The sequence below is a fragment of the Mus musculus genome, chromosome 18, assembly GCF_000001635.26.
Source record: "Mus musculus strain C57BL/6J chromosome 18, GRCm38.p6 C57BL/6J".
In the NCBI taxonomy this organism is placed as follows: domain Eukaryota; kingdom Metazoa; phylum Chordata; class Mammalia; order Rodentia; family Muridae; genus Mus; species Mus musculus.
In genome coordinates, this window is record NC_000084.6 from 21,480,176 (window position 1) to 21,501,356 (window position 21,181).

Below are 21,181 nucleotides of genomic sequence, written 5' to 3' on the forward strand. Positions count from 1 at the left end.
AGGAGAAAAATTCTTACTGTAGTGTCATGTCAACCTCCTTCTTTTCCTTCTGAGCTTTCAGAGCTGTGCACTAGTAGGAGTGTTTAGTTTATTCATTTTTGTTTTTAAATCCCTCAGAGTCGGACAAGACAGGGGAGCAGATAGGAGCTGCAGTCTTTTAGGTTTCTCAGGTACTGATAATTTGTGGCCTCCACAGTTGCAAGGAGGATGAGGCAGAATATTCTTTGCCAAGTCTTTGAGTTATCCGGTCAGTTTTAAAATATGAAAGTCTCCGGTGATTTCCTTTTATGGGGCTAAAGGGAGTTGGGTGAGACTGGGGTGGTTGATGGTGGTGCATGGTCAGGGGAGTGCGAGCTGTGGCTCCGGGTGTTCTCAGGAGGAACGGGCAGGATGGAAGTGGAGCCAGAGGCAGTGTGGTCTTGGAGGTAAGTTATAAGAGAATGTGGCACTGGGCAAGGAGACCAGGCAAGGGGAAGAGTGCATTTTAAAATTACACGCATCAGACCTTTTGCAATTATACTTCATGTTCTAGCTACCAAAGTGCCCGGGTCCCTGTGTCTGGGGATCCAGAAGGACTTTTATCTACCGAAGGGGAATAAGAATTTATCTATAATATGTTCAAAATCTCCTGACTATTCATTAGAAGTGGAATCTGCACTTTCCTTGTTAGTAAGTTTGTCAACTATGTGGGCTACTGAGACTGGGGTATGTGGTGTGTTGGTGAGAGCATTGTTAGTTGAAGTTATTACATGTGGCTTACTTCCTACATGAGACAGAGAGGTGCATTACTCAGGGTTTCTCAGAAACAGAGCCAACTGGGAAATCAGTGTCTCTATAGACACACAGAGGTAGGATGTCTCCTGGAAATGATTCTATGGCTTTTAGGGGTTGAGAAGCCACATGATATATCATCTACAAATTGGAGAGCTGTGAAAGATTATAGTGTGATTAGGTCTGTGTCTTATGGCATGAGAGTAGGAACAGAAGTAGGGGGAAGTATGATATAACTTCCAAATTGGAAGACCCAAAAATCAGGTGCTCAGTTGCCTACCAGCTATAGAAGACTGACTTTCAACTCAAGAAGGGAGAAAAATTTCCCTTCTTCTGCCTTTTTATTCTATCCAGACCCTCAATAGATTAGATGATTTTTTTCCCCAATCTACTGATCCAAATGCTAATCTTTTTGAAACCCTCCAGAAATAATGCTTTACCAACTATCTGCATATACCTTAGTATAGTCAAGTTGATATGTGAAACCACTGCATTTCATAATTTTCACCTGTTTAACAGATGCATTAAATAAGAATAGCCAGCATTTATGGAGTGAGTTCCATGAACCAGTCACTGCCTTACTTGAATTTATATTTATTGTTCTGAACTCACTAGTGGATTCATTTTTACAATGCTTATATTGAGGACTAAGATATGGAGCTCAGACCTATGATGTTATACCTTGTGCAAAGTCATACTGCCGGTGTGTGGCAAGATATCTTGCAAAACTTCAGCTATTATAGGGCTTTGTACAGAGGTCTTGAATGATGGCTCCTTGATTTCTTGTAACAATACAATTAAATAACACAGTGTTTCTAGCTGGTTAAGTGTTCTGTCAAAGCTTGTTAATGTCATTACAGATATAGGCACATGGCCAGGTTGCTCAGCACTTAACTATCTTGAGCACATGGTCACAGCGTGGTGCCCACAGACTCACTTTTCCCTACAAAAGCCATAGCTTCACAGGGCCTCAGAGATGCTTGTCCCCTCCCTGGGCTGTTGAGGTAATCCTGGAAGCAAAAGGAGAACCACTCTCCTCTAAAAGTCACATGGCAAGCTATCTATGACTATTACTGACCATGGCTACTCTGTCTACCTGCTCCTTTCAAATGAGAAGAAAATCAGGTCCTGGCAACCACACAATGCTCATTTCTCTTCAACTAAGAATTACTAAATATTTCCTGTGACTTGCATTGTGCCCTTCCATTATCTACGGAAATGACACAAACCGGGATTTCATCCTCTTCTTATTCCCGAAGAAGCACAAGTTGAGAAAGGTGAGGCCATCTTCCCAAGGTTGCAAACTTCACCACAGTTATGAGCATAGACCAGGGACTTAAACATTTCTTTCCTCTGAATTGAGAGTTTCAGCACAGTTGCCTCTCCCAGAAAGGCTGGTGTTTCAGTTCTTTTATGCTAAACTCTATTTCAGCATTTCTCCTGATGTATGGCCCCGATTCTGCTTCAGTGGGTCTTGCTCAAAACTCATTTCTTTGGTGAACCGTCCTCTAATCTCATATGACCACAGGCTCTCCTCAGACCGAAGCTTGCGGACATGGGCTTTGAAAAATGACATCATAATCCTAAAAAGAAATGAAGGAAATTGAAACCAATCTTTGCAACGTACTATTTTTATTTGCTTGCTTGTGCTATTTAGATGGAGAGGGCTCTGGATAAGGACTATATCTTTTCCATGTTTTATACTATGCCTGATAAGTTCTCAGAATATAATAAATGTTTCACAGGCCAATGAAAAATCCCAAAGCACATAACCTACTGGGGAGGTTGTAAAATTATTCATGGCTGACAGTAAAGAGAGCACCGGAGTTTTACTCTACGGGGAAAAGACACCCAGAAGCCTTGAGTCATTCTTGGAAAAACCATATGTATAGAGTATTTTAAAAATTCCTTAAATTGAATGTTAATATGGAACTTAAAATGTATATAATGATAATGGGATAATGTCTGCTTCTCTATCACAAAACTGATAGTTGGCCCTGGTTATTTCTCATCAGATATATTGATTTTGAATATGGATCTTACAAGAGAACCTTTAGAACTGTATATTTTTCACTGAGTGAGAGATCATACACACAAGAAATCATATGTCTATTAAGTTATAAATGTAAACTATCATTCTGAATTATGGAATTGTCAGCTGTCTAGACAAGGGAATGGGCTTTGCAGAATTCTTAGAAAATAAAAATGCAAAGTTGTTGGACAAATAACATTTGCAATCTCACTATGTACATTGTAACCATATGGCAGTTACATGGGCTATTGGAGAAAGATGATCTAAAATAGGAAGGGGAGAAAGTTCTTTAGAAATGTACATATAAATCCACACCAACCATATTTGGAGAGTTGTTTCTTCTTTTTATTTTCATTTGATGTTTTTTAATAAATCTGGACTGAACTCAGGGCCTGTGTGTACGAGGCAAGTGCTCTACTACTGAGAGAAACCGTCAGTCTGACATTTGCTTCTTTAGCTTTGGAGTTGTAGTGTCCATACGTATATCAACTTTCATCGCAGATGAAACCACGTATTAATTTGTGTATGTGGAAGCAAGCATAACTATCAACTCAAGTGAATACAGAAAATTTATTTTTGGGTCAGTGAAGAGGTAGGAGTGGGAACTACTGGAAACTAGAGGTTGTGGCATGTTCAGGTCCGTGTCTGGAGTGAAGGCTGGTATCATGGGGGTGAAGTGACCAGAGTAGGGTCCTTGAGTGAAAACAAGGTAGAAGTGTGAGAAGGGAGTAATGTGGATAGTCAGAGGAACCTAGTTCATGAGTTTGGAGGTCTAGGGGTCTGGAAGGATGCCGTTTGTCCATTCACTAATGGAAGTCAAATGTTCCTGCAGCTTATTTATAATGGCTGTTCTGCTGGCTGACTCAGTGATCAAGGAACCATCATTATGAATATCACTTTTGAGTTAATAGTTGTAAACTGTACCTAGCATGATGATAAAGCCATTTTTGAACATTTTCTGTATGCCGAGTATATGGTTTATATGCATTTACACCTGTGTTAATTAGCTTTCAGTCACAGAGACAAAATATCTAAGATAAACAATTTAAAGAAAAAATCTACTATGGCTAAAACTTAGGAGAATTTTAATCTGTGGCTGCTTGACCCTGTTGCTTTTGGCCTTCAGTTGCACATTACTTTATAGTGGGAGCTTATGGTGGAAGGTACTCATTAACTTCATGGTGGTCAGAAATGAAAGAGATAAGGAAGAAGACACTTGGTCCCCCATATCTCCTTCAAGAACGTGGCCCCAGGGACCTAACTTTCTTCCATTAAACCTCATCTCTTAAGGAGCTCTGTCACAGGCCAGAAACTTCACAGGCTAGATGCAAAGCTTGAATACACAGACCTTCAGAGGCCATTCTAGATTCAAACTGCAGGGACAATATTTTGTCTTTATTTAGCCTTGGATGATGAGAATAACTACTGGCTTTATGAAGTCACATAATTCATACTAGGAGTGGCATTTTAGGTTCTTCAGAAGAGAAACATCATCTTTAATGAAAGTGAAGGTAAAGTGGAATTGTGAGAGAAAATAAAGAAGGGGATAAGTAGTATTGAGATAGCCCAGAATGGCAGAAACCAAAAAAAAAAAAAAAAAAAAAAAAAAAAGAAATAGCTATCTCCCCAGACATTAGTCATACTTGAGAGTGCTGTGCACGAACTGTAATCCCAACAAGGAGACATAGTTAGAAAAAGTGAGGCCTTGCACTTTCTCTACTTTTTCCTATTGGTTGTAGGTATGTTTTCTCCTTTCTAGTCACATAGCCGATGTGATTTCCGGTATCCCCAAGACACAGCTGTGGAATCTTCTCTGAGTTGTTATCTGTGAATACAAGTGACCTGCCTGGTGGCAGGGGATGCCCACCTGCTTTCTCTGTTCTTGTGTGCTCTCTGGGCCATCAGGTGAGAGGGAGGGCTGAGACCAGTGACTTGTTTTGTGAAATAGCCTCACCCAGCTTGAGGGAGTTCCATAGGGCCAGTCTGACCTACAGCAGCCATTCTAGATGAGAAGTAATGTCCGCTCTGTGAAGACACATTTTAGTGGGGGAGGGACAGTTGTAACTTCATCACATCATTGTCTGATGTTTGTTCTTAGTTTCCATTAGAAACTATTTTCACTATGATATGTGCATCCTACTCTTATTGCCTTGGCTTACCTTTACTGTTAGGTTTCATCAAAAGGCTCTCAAATCTGTGCAAGGGATTGGAATGAAATAACTCTGGGCAACAAGGTACCACTGCTTAGAGATCTTGTGGGGGGTTTCAGGTGAGAGTCAGAACTGAAAACATAAGAAATTATTCTATTAAAATGCTACACGGGCAATACTCTGCCTGACATACTCCATGTGCTGTTTCTTCCTGTAGCTTGCCATTTGTCCATTTCTTTTAATGAGTACGACATACTCTACACTCTTCTTATCATCACTAATTTATGACCTTAATTTTCAGATAACATGACATATTTATATTCATTAAGAATAAGCTTCTTAAAAAAGTGACGTGTGGGTTAAATGCATGTACCTTCTGGAACTGTTCCTCTTTTTAAAGGGAATGTTTCCACAGCACTGCTAGACCTCACAGTTTGCATTCATTAAAATATGCATTAACACACTTCACTGAAACTAGAATTTCAATGTCAGACACTTTTGGATGGTATGAGAAGGTTGGACCAAGACTTGCAAATTTGGAGCCGTTTCTTTCTTAGAATCTGCAGTCAGCTTAGTTTCTCAAGGTAATTCAAGCTAAGGAAAGACATCCTTGAGTTCAGAGGCAGATACACCATCAGTTGTCTGGTGGATGGCATGAGAAGCTGGCCTGGACCAAGGTCAGAGTTATTAACAAACTTCTACTCATTGTGTAATTTAGAAAAGCATTTAGGGGAGTATAGATTTTGGTGGTCATTTGCATTTGACCTAGAGAAACAGAGTAGCATGGTAAAATTTTTTTCCCATGGAAAAGTTCCTCTCCCATGAAACAGAAAAGATTGTTATAGGTATTTTGAATTGATTTTGTTCATGTGACAAGGCAGTGTACTAAGCTCAGCACAAAACCATGCTCACACATCTTGTGATTACCAGAAAAGGGAAAAGCATAGTTACCTCCCACAGCCACAATGTCTGAAAGAGCAGCTGGTGGCTCACTCCCTCTGTGCTCTTTGCCTTGGCCTGGTCACTTCCCTGCCCTGAGAATTCCTTTCCTTCCCTCTCTTCATCCTGTTCTCTCCTTTTTATTTCCTTTCTTTCTGGTGCACACAGCTTGACTTCCATTTTCATGCTCTCCCTGCCTTGTAGTTCTTGAGGGAGAAACATGATAAATACTGTAAACTTCTCTTGGCAGAAAGATAGTTACTCTCTGAGTATCCTTGCCTAGCATTCTGACTGAGCCGTTTGTTGAGGCTTGTCTGAATACTTGCAATATGGCTATATGGGTCCCATAACCTTGCTTCAGTAAGCAACACTCTCAAAAGAAGAGGTAAAGACAAATGGGAATGGTACAGCTTATCCTGGCAAAACAATTTAGCACCAGGCTCTTTTGTCTAATGCATATCTTACTGCGATATCCAAAGGTCTAAATTATATAGTAAGATAATTATAGATTAAATATTGCTCCTTAGAGATAATACATGCAAAGTGAAGTGGAATAAAGAGTGATTCACTTGAGAGAAGAATTACACCATTAGCAGAAAAATTAAATTCCAAGCCTCAGGGTTAGGCTTCCCTTGTGGGGTTCATCCTGCGTGCACTTTCTTGTTGTTAGGTTGGTTTTCCTTCCCTGCTCTCTGTCTTCTGAGAAATCAGCATCTTCAGGTATCTGCTGGCAGAGACCTGGGTGGAAGCAGGAAGCAAGAAGTTACAGGTAGACATAGAAGCATAGGTCATGAAACACGGGTCAGTGGTCACTTTAAGTTGCCTTTAGTCAGTTTCTTCGAGTTACATAGATTCATTTGTATTTTTTTTCTCTTCATTTGTTTAGTCCTAGTCTCTGCCCAAGAGATGTTGCCATCCCCTAACAGGTATGTATCACCATCTCCTAGGTTATTCCAACCCCACTTAAAATGACAATCAAACTCACCTATTATACTCATGAAGGGACTGTCTCTACCAGTTTAATATGCACTAGGACATCAGAGTTACACATTCTTTCTAATAACTTGTAGATATTTTACTTTCTGTGCTTTATTTTGGTAATGATTTGTATTTACTGAGCACAGCCTACCTGAAGTTAGACCAAGATGGGTCAGAGTTGTGTGATTAGAATAAGAAAATTTTCTTTGGAGGCTGGTGAGATGGCTCAGTGGCTAAAGGTTAAAAGTATTGTTGCAAAAACAGGAGAACCAGAGTTGAGATCTCCAGTACCCACATAAATGCTGGGTGGGAATTACAGTCTACCTGTAATTCCAGGCTTGGAAGACAAAAATAAGACCCCTGAGCAAGCTGTTCAATAAGACTTGCTGTGTTAGTGATAGCTAGGGGATCGAGAGGTCCTTCCCTGATGAATGAGGTAGAAGATTGATGGATGATGGTTCCTGACATTTATATCAGTTCTCCACATGTACACATGTGTTCATGCCTGTGAAGTCACATACACATGTGTTAAATCCAAACAAAAACATGCCTACACAGGAAAAAAGGCCCCTGAACAGAAATGTATTTGTTTTTCTTTATGGTATCAGGAAGTGGACCAAGGAACAGTTCTGTGGGTAAACTGACAGCTTTTTTGTTTGTTTGTTTTGTTTTTTGCTTTTTTTTTTTTTTAAATTGGGAAATCATGGAACTACTTTGCTGGTTTTACTATGAGAACTTTCACAATTCGTTTTCAACAGCTTTTTTTCCTATAAAAATAACATATTTATAGGGAAAATATTAAAATACATACCCCAAAACTTACTTCAGTTTAGAAGCACAGTAGATTGTAGCTGTGTCGCTCTCTGTACCCAAATCCTGCGCGGAGAGAGCTGGTCTCCCAGGAGTACTGACATATCTAAGATCATAGGTGAGACCACCATGACTGCTCTAATACATGCCCAAGTGGGACCTGCCTGGAGCCCACAAGACACAGGAACCACGGAGCAGCCTGGAACAGGACCAGTTTTCATCTACACCCTAGAGCTAACCCTGTGCCACAGCACTCCATACCCAAATCCCTCCCAGAGAGAGCTGATCTCCCAGGAGTGCTGACACACCACAGATCACAGGCTCACAGGCTCACAGGTGGGACATGCTACAGTCAGAGACAGCAAGACCAGCTAACACCAGAGATAACCAGATGGTGAGAGGCAAGGGCATAAGCAACAGAAACCAAGGTTACTTGGCATCATCAGAACACAGTTCTCCCACCATAGCAAGCCATGGATAACACAACACATTGGAAAAGAAAGATTCTGATTTATGATCACATCTCATGATGATGATAGAGGACTTTAAGAAGGACATAAATAACTCTCTTAAAGAAATACAGGAGAACACAGGTAAACAGGTAGAAAGGCTTAAAGAGGAATCACAAAAATTCCTTAAAGAATTACAGGAAAACACAACCAAACAGGTGAAGGAATTGATCAAAACCACCTAGAATCTAAAAATGGAAATAGAAACATTAAAGAAATCGTAAAGGGTGACAAACCTGTAGGTAGAAAAACCTAGGAAAGAGATCAGGAGTCATAGATGCAAGCATCACCAACAGAATACAAGAGATAGAAGAGAGAATCTCAGGGGTAGAAGATACCATAGAAAACATTGGCACAACAGTCAAAGAAAATGCAAAATGCAAAAAGTTCCTAACCCAAAACATCCAGGAAATCCAGGACACAATGAGAAGACCTAAGGACAATATGCATAAAAGGGAGTAAAGATTCCCATTTAAAGGGCCAGTAAATATTGTCAACAAAACTATAGAAGAAAACTTTCATAAACTATAGACAGTGACATACAAGAAGCCTACAGAACCCCAAATAGATTGGACCAGCAAAGAAATTCCACCCGTCACATTATAATCAAAACTCCAAATGCACAGAACAAAGAAAGAATGTTAAAAACAATGAGGGAAAAAGACAAAGTAACATATAAAGGCAGACTGGTCAGAATTACACAAGACTTCTTAATAGAGACTCTAAAAGCCAGAAGATCCTGAGCAGATGTCATACAGAACCTAAGAGAACTCAAATACCAGCCCAGGCTACTATACCCAGCAAAACTCTATTACCATAGGTGGAGAAACCAAAATATTCCATGATAAAATAAAGTTTAAGCATTCTCTTTCCATAAATCCAGCCCTACAAAGGATAATAGATGGAAAACTCCAACACAAGGAGGGAAACTATACCCAAGAAAAAGCAAGCAAGTAATCTTTTAACAAACCCCAAAGAAGATAGCCATACAAACATAATTCTACCTCTAACAACAAAAATAACAGGAACAACAATCACTTGTCCTTGATATCTCTTAACATCAATGGACTCAATTCCCCAATAAAAAGACATAGATTAACAGACTGAATATGTAAACAGGACTCAGCATTGTGCTGCATACAGTCAATGTACCTCAGTGACAAAGACAGACATTATCTCAGACTAAAAGATTGGAAAAAAAATGTCCAAGCAAATGGTCCCAAGAAACAAGCTGGAATAGCCATTCTAATATCTAATAAAATCAACTTTAAACCAAAAAAGTTTATCAAAAAAGATGAGGAAAGACACTTACTCATGAAAGGAAAAATCTACCAAGATGAACTCTCAATTCTGAACACCTATGCACCAAATGCAAGAGCACCCACATCATAAAACAACAACATCAACAACAACAACGAAAAATCTTTACTAAAGCTCAAAGCACACATTACACCTCACACAATAATAGTGGGAGACTACATACTACACACTAGCAGCTTAATAGCACATCTGAATGCTCTAGAACAAAAAGAAACAAATACACCCAAGAGGAGTAGATGGCAGGAAATAATGAAACTCAAGGCTGAAATCAACAGAGTAGAAACAAAGAGACTATACAAAGAATCAACAAAATCAGGAGGTGGTTCTTTGTGAAGATCAACAAGATAGATAAACCCTTAACCAGAGGGCACAGAGACAGTATCCAAATCAACAAAATCAGAAATGAAATGTATAACAACAGAAACAGGAAGTTCAAAAAATCATCAGATCCTACTACAAAAGCCTATACTCCACAAAACTGGAATATCTGGATAAAATGGATAATTTTCTAGATAGATACCAGGTACCAAAGTTAAATTAGGATCAGATAAACCATCTAACCAGACCCATAACCCCTAAATAAATAGAAGCAGTCATTAAATGCCTCACAACCAAAAAGAGCCAGGACCAGATGGGTTTAGTGTAGAATTCTATCAAACCCTAAAAGAAGACCTAATACCAACACTCTTCAAACTATTCCACAGAAAGAGACAGAGGAACACTACCTAATTTGTTCTATGAAGACACAGTTACACTTATAACTGAACCACACAAAGACCCAACAAAGAAAGAGACCTTCAGACCAATCTCCCTCATGAATATAGATGCAAAAATATTCAATAAAATTCTCAGAAACCAAATCCAAGAACACATCAGAATGGTCATTCACCACGATCAAGTAGGCTTCAGCCTAGGGACTCAGGGATGGTTCAATACACAGGAATCCATCAACTTAATCCATTATATAAACAAACTAAATTTAAAAAAAAACACACACATGATCATCTCATTAGATGCTGAGTAAGCATTTGACAAAATTCAACACGGCTTCATGTTAAAAGTCTTGGTAAGATCAGGAATTCAAGGTCTATCTATACCTAAACACAGTAAAAGCAATATACAGCAAACCAGTAGTCAACATCAAACTAAATGGAGAGAAACTTGAGAGGAAGTTCTTTTTTTTTTTCCCCGAGACAGGGTTTCTCTGTGCAGTCCTGGCTGTCCTGGAACTCACTCTGTAGACCAGGCTGGCCTCGAACTCAGAAATCTGCCTGCCTCTGCCTCCCAAGTGCTGGGCTTAAAGACATGCCCCACCACCGCCCAGGAGAGAGAAACTTGAAACAATCCCACTAAAATGAGGGACTAGACAAGGCTGCCCATTCTCTTCCTATCTATTCAATATAGTACTCGAAGTTCTAGCCAGGGAATTAGACAACAAAAGGAGGTCAAAGGGATACAAATTAGAAAGGAAGAAGTCAAAGTATCACTATTTCCAGATGATATGATAGTATACTTAAATGACCCCCAAATTCCACCAGAGAATTCCTAAACCTGATAAACAACTTCAGCAAAGTGGCTGGGTATAAAATTAATTCAAACAAATCAGTAGCCTTCCTCTACTCAAAGGATAAACTGGATGAGAAAGAAATTAGGGAATCAACACCCTTCACAATGGTCACAAATAATATAAAATTCCTTGTTATGACTCTAACTAAGGAAGTGAAAGATCTGTATGGCAAGAATTTTAAGTCTCTGAAGAAAGATATAGAAGAAGACTTCAGTAGATGGAAAGATCTCCCATGCTCATGGATTAACAGGATTAATATAGTAAAAATGGCTATCTTGCCAAAAGCAGTCTACAGATTCAATGCAGTCTCCATCAAAATTCCCACTCAATTCTTCAAAGAGTTAGAAAGAGAAATTTGCAAATTTATTTGGAATAACTGAAATTCCAGGATAGCAAAAACTATTCTCATCCATAAAAGAACTTTTGGGGGATTCACCATCCCTGACCTCAAGCTGTACTACAGAACAATTGTATAAAAACTGCATGGTACTTATACAGTGACAGACAGGTAGACCAATGGACTAGAACTGAAGTCCCAGAAATGAACCCACACACCTATGGTCACTTGATCTTTGACTAAAAAGCTAAAACCATCCAGTGGCAAAAAGACAGCATTTTCAACAAACGGTGCTGGTTCAACCGGAGGTCAGCATGCAGAAGAATGCAAATCTATCTTGTCCTCCTCATCCTCGTCGACGTTGTCGTCGTCCTCCTCCTCCACCCCATCCTCCTCCTCCAGCTCCTGTTTATTGACATTCAGGTGGGCACTATAGTAACAGGTCTGGAGACTCTGCAGAATACAAGGTGGAAAGTGGAGTGTCTGCAGTGACAGCAGTGGAGTTCACAAGGAGTGGGGAGGCCAAAGTGTTGAAAAAGCAAGTCAGGGCCAAAAGTCATCTACACTGCGCCCCTGGGCCCCATGCCCTCAGCCCCTACTCTTGCCATCTCCTGACTCCAGGCTAGGGCTGGGAATTCTCTGGACAAATTTGTACAGGAGCAAATTACACAGAGATGCTGCTGCCCTTCTGTGATAAAGTCAGAGGGTTTCCAATCCTGCATCTTTCCTTCACCCTTGGCTCAATAGGGCCATGAAAAATAGCAGAGCTCTATGGCATGTTTTAGAGGCATTAATTTTCCCTGATGTTCCAGCCCACCAGCACCACAATATGGCCCAGAGTGAGCATTACAAGCATTGCTGGCCTAGTGGATAAGATAGGCGAGGGGAAGGGACAAGAGGGGCTCCAGAGGGCCATCAAGGTACAGGCGGCACCACACGCATGGTGTTGGTGAAGCCAGAGCCAAGGCACCACCCGGTGAGTACACTGACCACATCTCCCTACTTGAAGAAGCCTCGGGTCTTGCCAACATCCATGGTCAAGTTTACACGAAGGTCAACATCCTCAGCCCAGACATTTAGTATGGCATCCTTACACAGCACAGGGAAGATGCCACAGAACAGATGGGCCTGGCAAGCAGTCTGGGAATTGTGTGTTACAACAATGATAGAAGCCCGAGAGCTCTACCTGGCCACTTGATGAGCTCTCCTGGCAGACTTGTTGAGCACGATAATGGCCCTACTGCAGCACTTGAATGAGGTCTCCATGGTGCCCACGGTGGCAGCTTCTGTGGGGTCGCTGGTAATGGGCGTCAGGCAGCGGAGTTCCTTGAATAGCTTCAAGTGGTAGATGGCAGCCTCTGCATCTCCGGCTATCAGGTGCTGCAAGCGAACAGCCTCCAGAGAGTAGTTCCCATTGGCTGTTTCTCTGGACAGCATGATGAAGTCTGCTCCATCCAGGACTGGGTTGGCCACATTACTGCCTTCAGCACGGGTGGGGTGTGGCTTCTTGATCATGCTCTCCAGCATCTGTGTGGCACAGATGACAGGCTCCCCAGCTCGGTTGCATTGTCCAATCATCGTCTTCTGAGCTTGGAAGACCTTCTCTGCAGAAATCTCAATGCCCAGGTCATCACGAGCCACCATGATCCCATCGCTGGCCTCCAAGATTTCATCAAACCTGCGGACACCTTCATGGTTCTTGGTTTTGCTGATGATCTTGATGTTCTTGCCCTTATCTGCCAGGACCTTCCTAACTTCATGCATGTCGGCTGCCTTTCAGATGAAAAATGCAAACACCATGTCCACGTCCTGCTTCACCCCAAACTTCAGGTCCTGGATGTCCTTTTCTGACACAGTAGGGAGGTCCAAGACAGCGCAGGGCAAGTTCATGCCCTTCTTGCTGACCAAGGAGCTGCTATTTTCCACCCCAGTCACCTGGAAGTCAGCACTTTTCTCCTTCACCTGAAGTGAGATGAGCCCATCATCCATACAGATCTTGCTGCCCACCTCCACCACCTTGCATATGTTTTTATAGTCCAGTCACAGGACTATAGTCACATTTCTCCATGTAAGTGTTGTTAGGGTGTTCTTCAGAGTGAATCCCTTCTTCAGCTCCACCTCTGCAATGCCGCTGCCCTTGATGAGTCCAGTTCGGATCTCAGGTCCCTTTGTATCCAAAGCCACTGCAACAGGATGGTAGAGAATGGGATCTGATGCAAAGCTTTCCGTGGCTGTATGGACATTCTTGATGGTCTCTGAATGGTACTCATGGGTTCCATCAGAGAAATTCAGCCGAGCCAAATTCATTCCAGATTTATTCATCTCCTTCAGCATTTCCACAGATCGGGAAGCAGGGCCAATGGTACAAATGATGCCAGTGTGTCAGGTCATGATGGGCACAGAGTCAATGTTCAGGTGGCACGTGTGTTCCAGGAAGGTGTCAGCCATGGCTGCATGGAGCTACTGTGTCTGAATGAAAGCAGTCCCTGCTTTGCTGTGTGGCTTTGGCATGGTTCTGTAGAATCCAAAATAAGTTCAAGACCACCCCACCCCTTCCCTTGTGAAGGGACTTTCCAAAACTGTATTGTTTTAGTGGTCAAAATGACCATGCCTTTTGTGTTTTGGTTCAGATAGTGCCTAGATTACTATATCACCCTTAGGACTAAGTTTAGAGATCCTGAATAATGAACAGACTAAGTCTGCAACTGCCAAAACAATATTAATAGTTCCCAGAAAACCTCCTCTACCCTGCCTCACACTAAATTCTGAGGAAGACCACAAACCACCCTGACCCTGTCTCTAGAATTCCCCTGACTTTAATAGCTGTAACTTAATAGCTGTGACGTTAATAGCTGACCCATAAGTTCAAAACATACTGCTGCTTTGCTGAAAAACTACAAGGTCAGGCAGAGTGAGCGACTAGGCCAAAGGGTTACTTAGTCATCCTACACAAGCCAACCAATGCCTGAAAAGGTTACTTGCTACACCAATTAGAATAAGCCACCTATCCTGTTGCCTAAGTCTGCCCCTTACAAAGTATAAAAACTGTGTTCTTTCTTTGTTTGGGGGTCTCTCCTCTTGCCTGCGTGCTGAGGGGGGGCTCCAACATGTTGGATCAATAAAACACCTCTTGTGCTTTGCAGCAATGATGGTCTCTGTGGTCTTTGTGAGTGAGGGTCTTTTGGCAGACTCCAACCGTTCCTGAAGTCCTCAGTGTACTTAGGTTCCTAATGCAATACCTAAAGCAGACGTCTGTCAAGTCAGGACACATCACTGCTGTTCGGGGAAATCGATCCATTCTTATCTCCTTGTTCAAACTCTAGTCCAAGTGGATCAAGGACTTCTTCATAAAACCAGATGATACAGAATCTAATAGAAGAGAAAGTGGGGAAGAGCCTCAAACGCATGGGCAGAGGGGAAAAGTTCCTGAACAGAACACCAATAGCTTATGCTCTAAGATCAACAATCAACAAATGGGACCTGCTAAAATTACAAAACTTCTGTTAGGCAAAGGACACTGTCAATGGGACAAAACAGCAGGCAACTAACAGATTGGGAAAAGATCTTTACCAACCCTACATCTGATAGAGAGCTAATATCTAATATATACAAAGGACTCAAGGAGTTAAACTCCAGAGAACCAAATAACCCTATTAAAAATGGGATACAGAACTACACAGAATTCTGAACTGAGGAATCTCGAATGGCCGAGAAGCACCTAAAGAAATGTTCAACATCTTTAGTCATCAGGGAAATGCAAATCAAAACACCCCTGAGATTCTACCTCACACCAGTTAGAATGGCTAAGATCAAAAACCCAGGTGACAGCAGATACTGGCAAGGATGTAGAAAAAGAGGAACATTCCTCCGTTGCTGGTGGGATTGCAAGCTGGTGAAACCACTCTGGAAATCAGTCTTGAGTGTACTACCTGAAGACTCAGCTATACTACTCCTGGGCATATACCAAGAAGATGCTCCAACATGTAATAAGGACACATGCTCTGCTATGTTCATAGCAGCCTTATTTATAATAGCCAGAAGCTGGAAACAATCCACTTATCAGTGAGTACATATCATGTGAGTTCTTTTGTAATTGAATTACCTCACTCAGGATGATGCCCTCCAGGTCCATTCATTTGCCAGGAATTTCATAAATTCATTCTTTTTAATAGCTGAGTAGTACTCCATTGTGTAAATGTACCACATTTTCTGTATCTAATTCCTCTGTTGAGGCATCTGGGTTCCTTCCAGGAATTTTTTTTTCTGGTCCAGTCTATTTGGAGTTCTGTAGGCTTCTTGTATGTTCATGGGCATCTCTTTCTTTAAGTTTGGGAAGTTTTCTTCTATAATTTTGTTGAAGATATTTGCTGGCCCTTTAAGTTGAAAATCTTCATTTTTCATCTACTCCTATTATTCGTAGGTTTGGTCTTCTCATTGTGTTCTGGATTTCCTGGATGTTTTGAGTTAGGATCTTTTTGCATTTTGTATTTTCTTTGATTGTTGTGCCGATGTTCTCTATGGAATCTTCTGCACCTGAGATTCTCTCTCCCATCTCTTGTATTCTTTTCCTGATGCTCGCATCTATGGTTCCAAATTTCTTTCCTAGGGTTTCTATCTCCAGCATTGTCTCACTTTGGGTTTTCTTTATTGTGTCCACTTCCCTTTTTAGGTCTAGTATGGTCTTGTTCATTTCCATCACCTGTTTGGATGTGTTTTCCTCTTTTTCTTTAAGGACTTGTAACTCTTTAGCAGTGTTCTCCTTTATTTCTTTAAGTGAGTTATTAAAGTCCTTCTTGATGTCCTCTACCACCATCATGAGATATGCCTTTAAATCTGGGTCTAGCTTTTCGGGTGTATTGGGGTACCCAGGACTGGCTGAGGTGGGAGTGCTGGGTTCTGATGATGGTGAGTGGTCTTGGTTTCTGTTAGTAAGATTTTTACGTCTGCCTTTTGCCATCTGGTAATCTCTGGAGTCAGTTGTTATAGTTGTCTCTGGGTAGAGCTTGTTCCTGTCGTGATTCTGTTAGCCTCTACCAGCAGACCTGGGAGACTAGCTCTCTCTTGAGTTTCAGTGGTTAGAGCACTCTCTGCAGGCAAGCTCTCCTCTTGCAGAGAAGTTGCACAGATATATGTTGTTCAGATTTGCCTCCTGGCAGAAGATGAAGGCCCCAAGCAAGGCCTGTCTCAGAAGCTGTTAGCTTCTGTAGTCCATACTCTCACCTGTGCAGACTAGTCTTGGTGGGATCCGGGAAGAAAGATGGCTCCCGTGGATGCTCCGGTAAAGCCCTCCCAGGCGGGGTGGATACCTCTCCTCTGGCAGGGAAGGTACCCGGATGTCTGAAGCCTGTGCAGACTAGTCTTGGCAGGATCCAGGAACCAAGATGTCTCTTATTATTATTTTTATTAGGTATTTTCTTCATTTACATTTCCAATGCTATCCCAAAAGTTCCCCATACCCCCCCCCGCCACTCCCCTACCCACCCACTCCCACTTCTTGGCCCTGGTGTTCCCCTGTACTGGGGCATATAAAGTTTTCATGTCCAATGGGCCTCTCTTTCCACTGATGGCCAACTAGGTCATCTTCTGATACATATGCAGCTAGAGAACGAGCTCCGGGGGGTACTGGTTAGTTCATATTGTTGTTCCACCTATAGGATTGCAGATCCCTTTAGCTCCTTGGGTACTTTCTCTAGCTCCTCCATTGGGGGCCCTGTGATCCATCCAATAGCTGACTGTGAGCATCCACTTCTGTGTTTGCTAGACCCCGACATAGCCTCACAAGAGACAGCTGTATCAGGGTCCTTTCAGCAAAATATTGCTAGTGTATGCAATGGTGTCAACATTTGGAGGCTGAATATGGGATGGATCCCCTGGTATAGAAGTCTCTAGATGGTCCACCCTTTCATCTCAGTTCCAAACTTTGTCTCTGTAACTCCTTCCATGGGTGTTTTGTTGTCAATTCTAAGAAGGGGCAAAGTGTCCACACTTTGGTCTTTGTTCTTCTTGAGTTTCATGTGTTTTGCAAATTGTATCTTATATCTTGGGTATTCAAAGTTTCTGGGCTAATATCCACTTATCATTGAGTATATATCATGAGAGTTCTTTTGTGATTGGGTTACCTCACTCAGGATGATGCCCTCCAGGTCCATCCATTTGCCTCCACCTAGAGTTTATTGACCCAAGAATTTACTATTTATTTAATGTTTAGGTAATTGATTTCTTTCATCAGTATTTTGTAGTTTTTATGTCTGTACAAGCTTCATTTGATTCACATTTTGCTTTTTAAGGAAATTCAGGAATCCTGATCTCTCCATCCCAGTATGTTTACTAAGTGTATTAACACTCAACACAGTGTATGGCAGGCATGCAGTACAAGCTGGACTTTCAAGTGATGGGAATATGGTACTGGGTGCAATGACTCTTTCTCTTTGGGTATATGTCTAAATTGATCAAATTGAACATCATGGGAATAGATGAGAATCCTTTTAAAAAAAACTGAATTTGTGCCATTGGTTTTCATTTTAAATATTTATTCAACTTGTAAATTTCAATGCAAATGTATGGAAGAGAACTTGTGTACTGCAACAATTAGGCTTGCTACCAGTTTATGGAATGCTTAAGAAATTCTATAACATTCCTGAAGATCCATTTCAAGATCAATTTTCTGCATGGAAATTGCTTAATAATTACAATAGTTTTAATTTTTTCATTGATTTCATTCTATCTTTTGAGCTGCTTTTAAATAAGATTTTTAAAAGTAAAATTCAATTACATCATTACTTCTTCCATTTTATTCTACATCCTTTCCCAGTTACCCCCTCTCTAGCCCCTCCAGTGCCTACCCCCAAACTTGATAGCTTCTTTTTCTTTTATTTTTCTTTTGCCTCTCTCTATCTCTCTCTCTCTCTTTCACACAAACACACACACACACACACACACACACACACACACACAGTATATATATAAATATGTATATATATTTCTGGGCTGATCATTTGATACTGGATAACCAATACGGGGGCTCATAACAGGGAGAGAGTAAGCCCCCCTCTCTCAGCAGACAGTAGTTGCCAATTGTTCTTTGTCTAGGATGAGACCTGTCAGACTTTCTCCTTCCTATTTTAGCACATCTACTGACACTGCCAGTGTTCCTGCCTTGTCTATGCAGCTATTTGTAGGAAATAGTGTCACACACACTACCAATATTCTTACAGTTTCTCCTCATTTTCTACAATATTCCCTAAGTCCTATATTTTAGGAGCTGTGATGTAGATGTATTTATTGTGACTGGGCTCCCCACAATCTGTTGATCTCTGCATTGTGACCAGTTGTGGTTTTCTGTGATGTTCTCTATTTGCTGTAAAGAGACACTTCCTTGATGAGGTGTGGACAAAAGAAGATTTAGGATGTACTCAGGAATTCTGCTCTAGCATAGTGGAGACATAGATTCTTTTCTAAGATCTGTGATCTCACTAGCCCTAGGAAGTTGGCTATGCTGGGTATGAAAACCAGGCATGGTTTCCCACTTGTTCAGCAGACTTTAAGTCTATCAGGTAGCTGTTGATTGCCACCCACATGTGAATGGCACTTCTAACCTTTTTGTGCATTTTCCATGCTGGTAATTGTGGTTCATAGGTGTTGCTCTGAGCAGGACTGTTTAATTGCTCCCCTCCCTTGGCAGATTGTGTAGAATGTTCTGGAACTGTGGAAGGTAGACCATAGAAAAGGAGCTTTCAGGTCAGATCCATCTTAAGTCATCTGAATCGCGTATCTTAAGTCTGTGTGTGTGTGTGTGTGTGTGTGTGTGTGTGTGTTATCTTCAGTAATAGGATGCAGCACCCTCAACCCCTGAGAGGCAACCAAGGGCTACATTGATAATCTCTATTGTTTTATGAATCACTTGTACTAGCCTGACCAAACCTTTAAAAGGACATTTCTTGTCTCTGATACTTGGGATTTTGTTAATCTATAATTTTTGTGGGAAACATTGTCAGCCCAAGTGTCTTAACTTCCTTTAAGATATTATACATGTATATATGTGTGTATGTGTACATATTTTTATTCAGATTCTTATGTATTGGGTATAATTTTAGGTAAATATATTATAATATGATTCCTTGAGGCTTTAATCAAGTAACCATGTCATTTTGTCCTCTGTCCCTCCTTCTTCTATTAACCAACTTCCCTCCTTCCCAGTTGGAAACCCCTCCCCATTTTCCTGTTTCCCTCATCATAACACCTGAATCCTTTCTAACCACATCTTTGTTCCCTTTTTACTTTCCTGGTTTCTATGTTTCCTACATGTTGCACCTTCACATCTGAAGGCTTTGGAGATAAGATCACAGATGAAAGAGAATACTTGCCATTTGTATTTCTGCAGCTAAGTTATCTCACTAAATCTAATCTTTTCTAGGTCCATCCATTTACCTGAAGATTTTGATTTTATTTTTATTTACATATGAGTAATATTCCACTGTGCACATTTATTACATTTTCACTATCTATACATCTGTTGAATGGCATTTAGGTTATTTACATTCCTAGCTACTGGGAATAAATATGGCTGAACATGTATCTGTGGAGTAGGATGTTGAGTCTTTGAGTATATGTTAAAGAATTGTTGGTAAATCTCCTCCCAAATAAGCCCCAGCGAGTGAAAACACAACACAGCTAATATGATTACATGTTGTTTGTCTAGATTGAGCAGATCTACCACTTAGACACTACCACCTTTCCACATCTATGAGACCCCTTAGAACTTGTGGTTTCTCCAGGTCATGTGCTTCTGCTCTGCTTTTCTTCTTCCTCTTCCTCTGAATCCTCTCCCTCTTCCATTTTCTCCTTCTCTCTCCCACCTTCTGCTCCACCTTTCCTTTTATTGCCCAATCATCAGCTCTCCTTTATTTTACAAATTAAGGTGGGAAGCAGGTTTATAGGAAATCACCTGAGTGCTGACTCATTCCTTGTTCAAAACCACTCACAGGAGAATGGAATTAGCATCAAATATAATTAGACCCAGGGTTATCCACAACAAGGAATGATATAACTGGGTCATGTGGTAAATATATTTCTTAGCTCTTTGACGATTCCCTTAGTCGTATTTCTTTGGTGTTTGTTGTAATGTTTCCCTGTTCATTTCCAATTCTGTTAATTTGGGTCATCTCTTTTGTTTGGTTCATCAGTCCAAGTGTCTGTCAACCTTGTTTATCTTCTCAAAAAAAAAAAAAAAAAAAAAACAGTTCTTGGAATCATTGGTTCTTTTGTTTCTGTTTCATTAATTTCTGCTTTGACTTTCATTATTGCTTGCCACCTACTGGGCTTAGGTTTTGTTTGTTTTTAAGTTTTCCAAATTCCTGATATGCATCATTAAATAATTAATGTGTGATCTTTCTGGACTGTTAGTATTTGACTTAGGTCTGTATGCTTCCTTCTTAGAATTGATTTGATGATTTCCAGAAGACTCCTGTGCTATGCTTTCATCTTCATTTAGTGCCATGAATATTTCCATTTGTTTCTTGATGTTTTCTTTGACCCATTCATCATTCAATAATGAGCTGTTTCATCTCCATGAGTTTATATACTTATTGGAGTTTTGTTTGCTATGGATTTAAATTTTTTTCTATAATAGTTGAACACAATACATGAAATTATTTAAGTTCTCCTTTGTCATGTTACCTGGAATGTGATTTATTTTAGAGAAGCTCTCATGTACTATTGAGCTGAATGTATATTCTTTGGCTTTTGTATGGAACATTTGGTAGATACCAC

At 40.8% G+C, this 21,181-nt stretch overlaps 1 long non-coding RNA gene and 1 pseudogene across 5 annotated transcripts in view; one reads left to right on the forward strand and one right to left on the reverse strand.

Annotated features, from left to right (window-relative positions):
• Nucleotides 1–317: 317 nt before the first annotated feature.
• Gm31646 overlaps nucleotides 318–21,181 on the forward strand; it is a 169,103-nt gene continuing 148,239 nt past the window's right edge. For 4 of the 5 annotated variants that reach the window (XR_877209.2, XR_877210.2, XR_877207.2 and 1 more), the window contains exon 1: nucleotides 318–425. This is a non-coding gene — a long non-coding RNA (predicted gene, 31646). Of the gene's footprint in view, nucleotides 426–6,778; nucleotides 6,819–21,181 lie in introns of all 5 variants that reach the window. The other variant, XR_877208.2, reaches the window with a different exon arrangement.
• On the reverse strand, nucleotides 12,332–13,924 carry Gm4837 (predicted gene 4837; annotated as a pseudogene).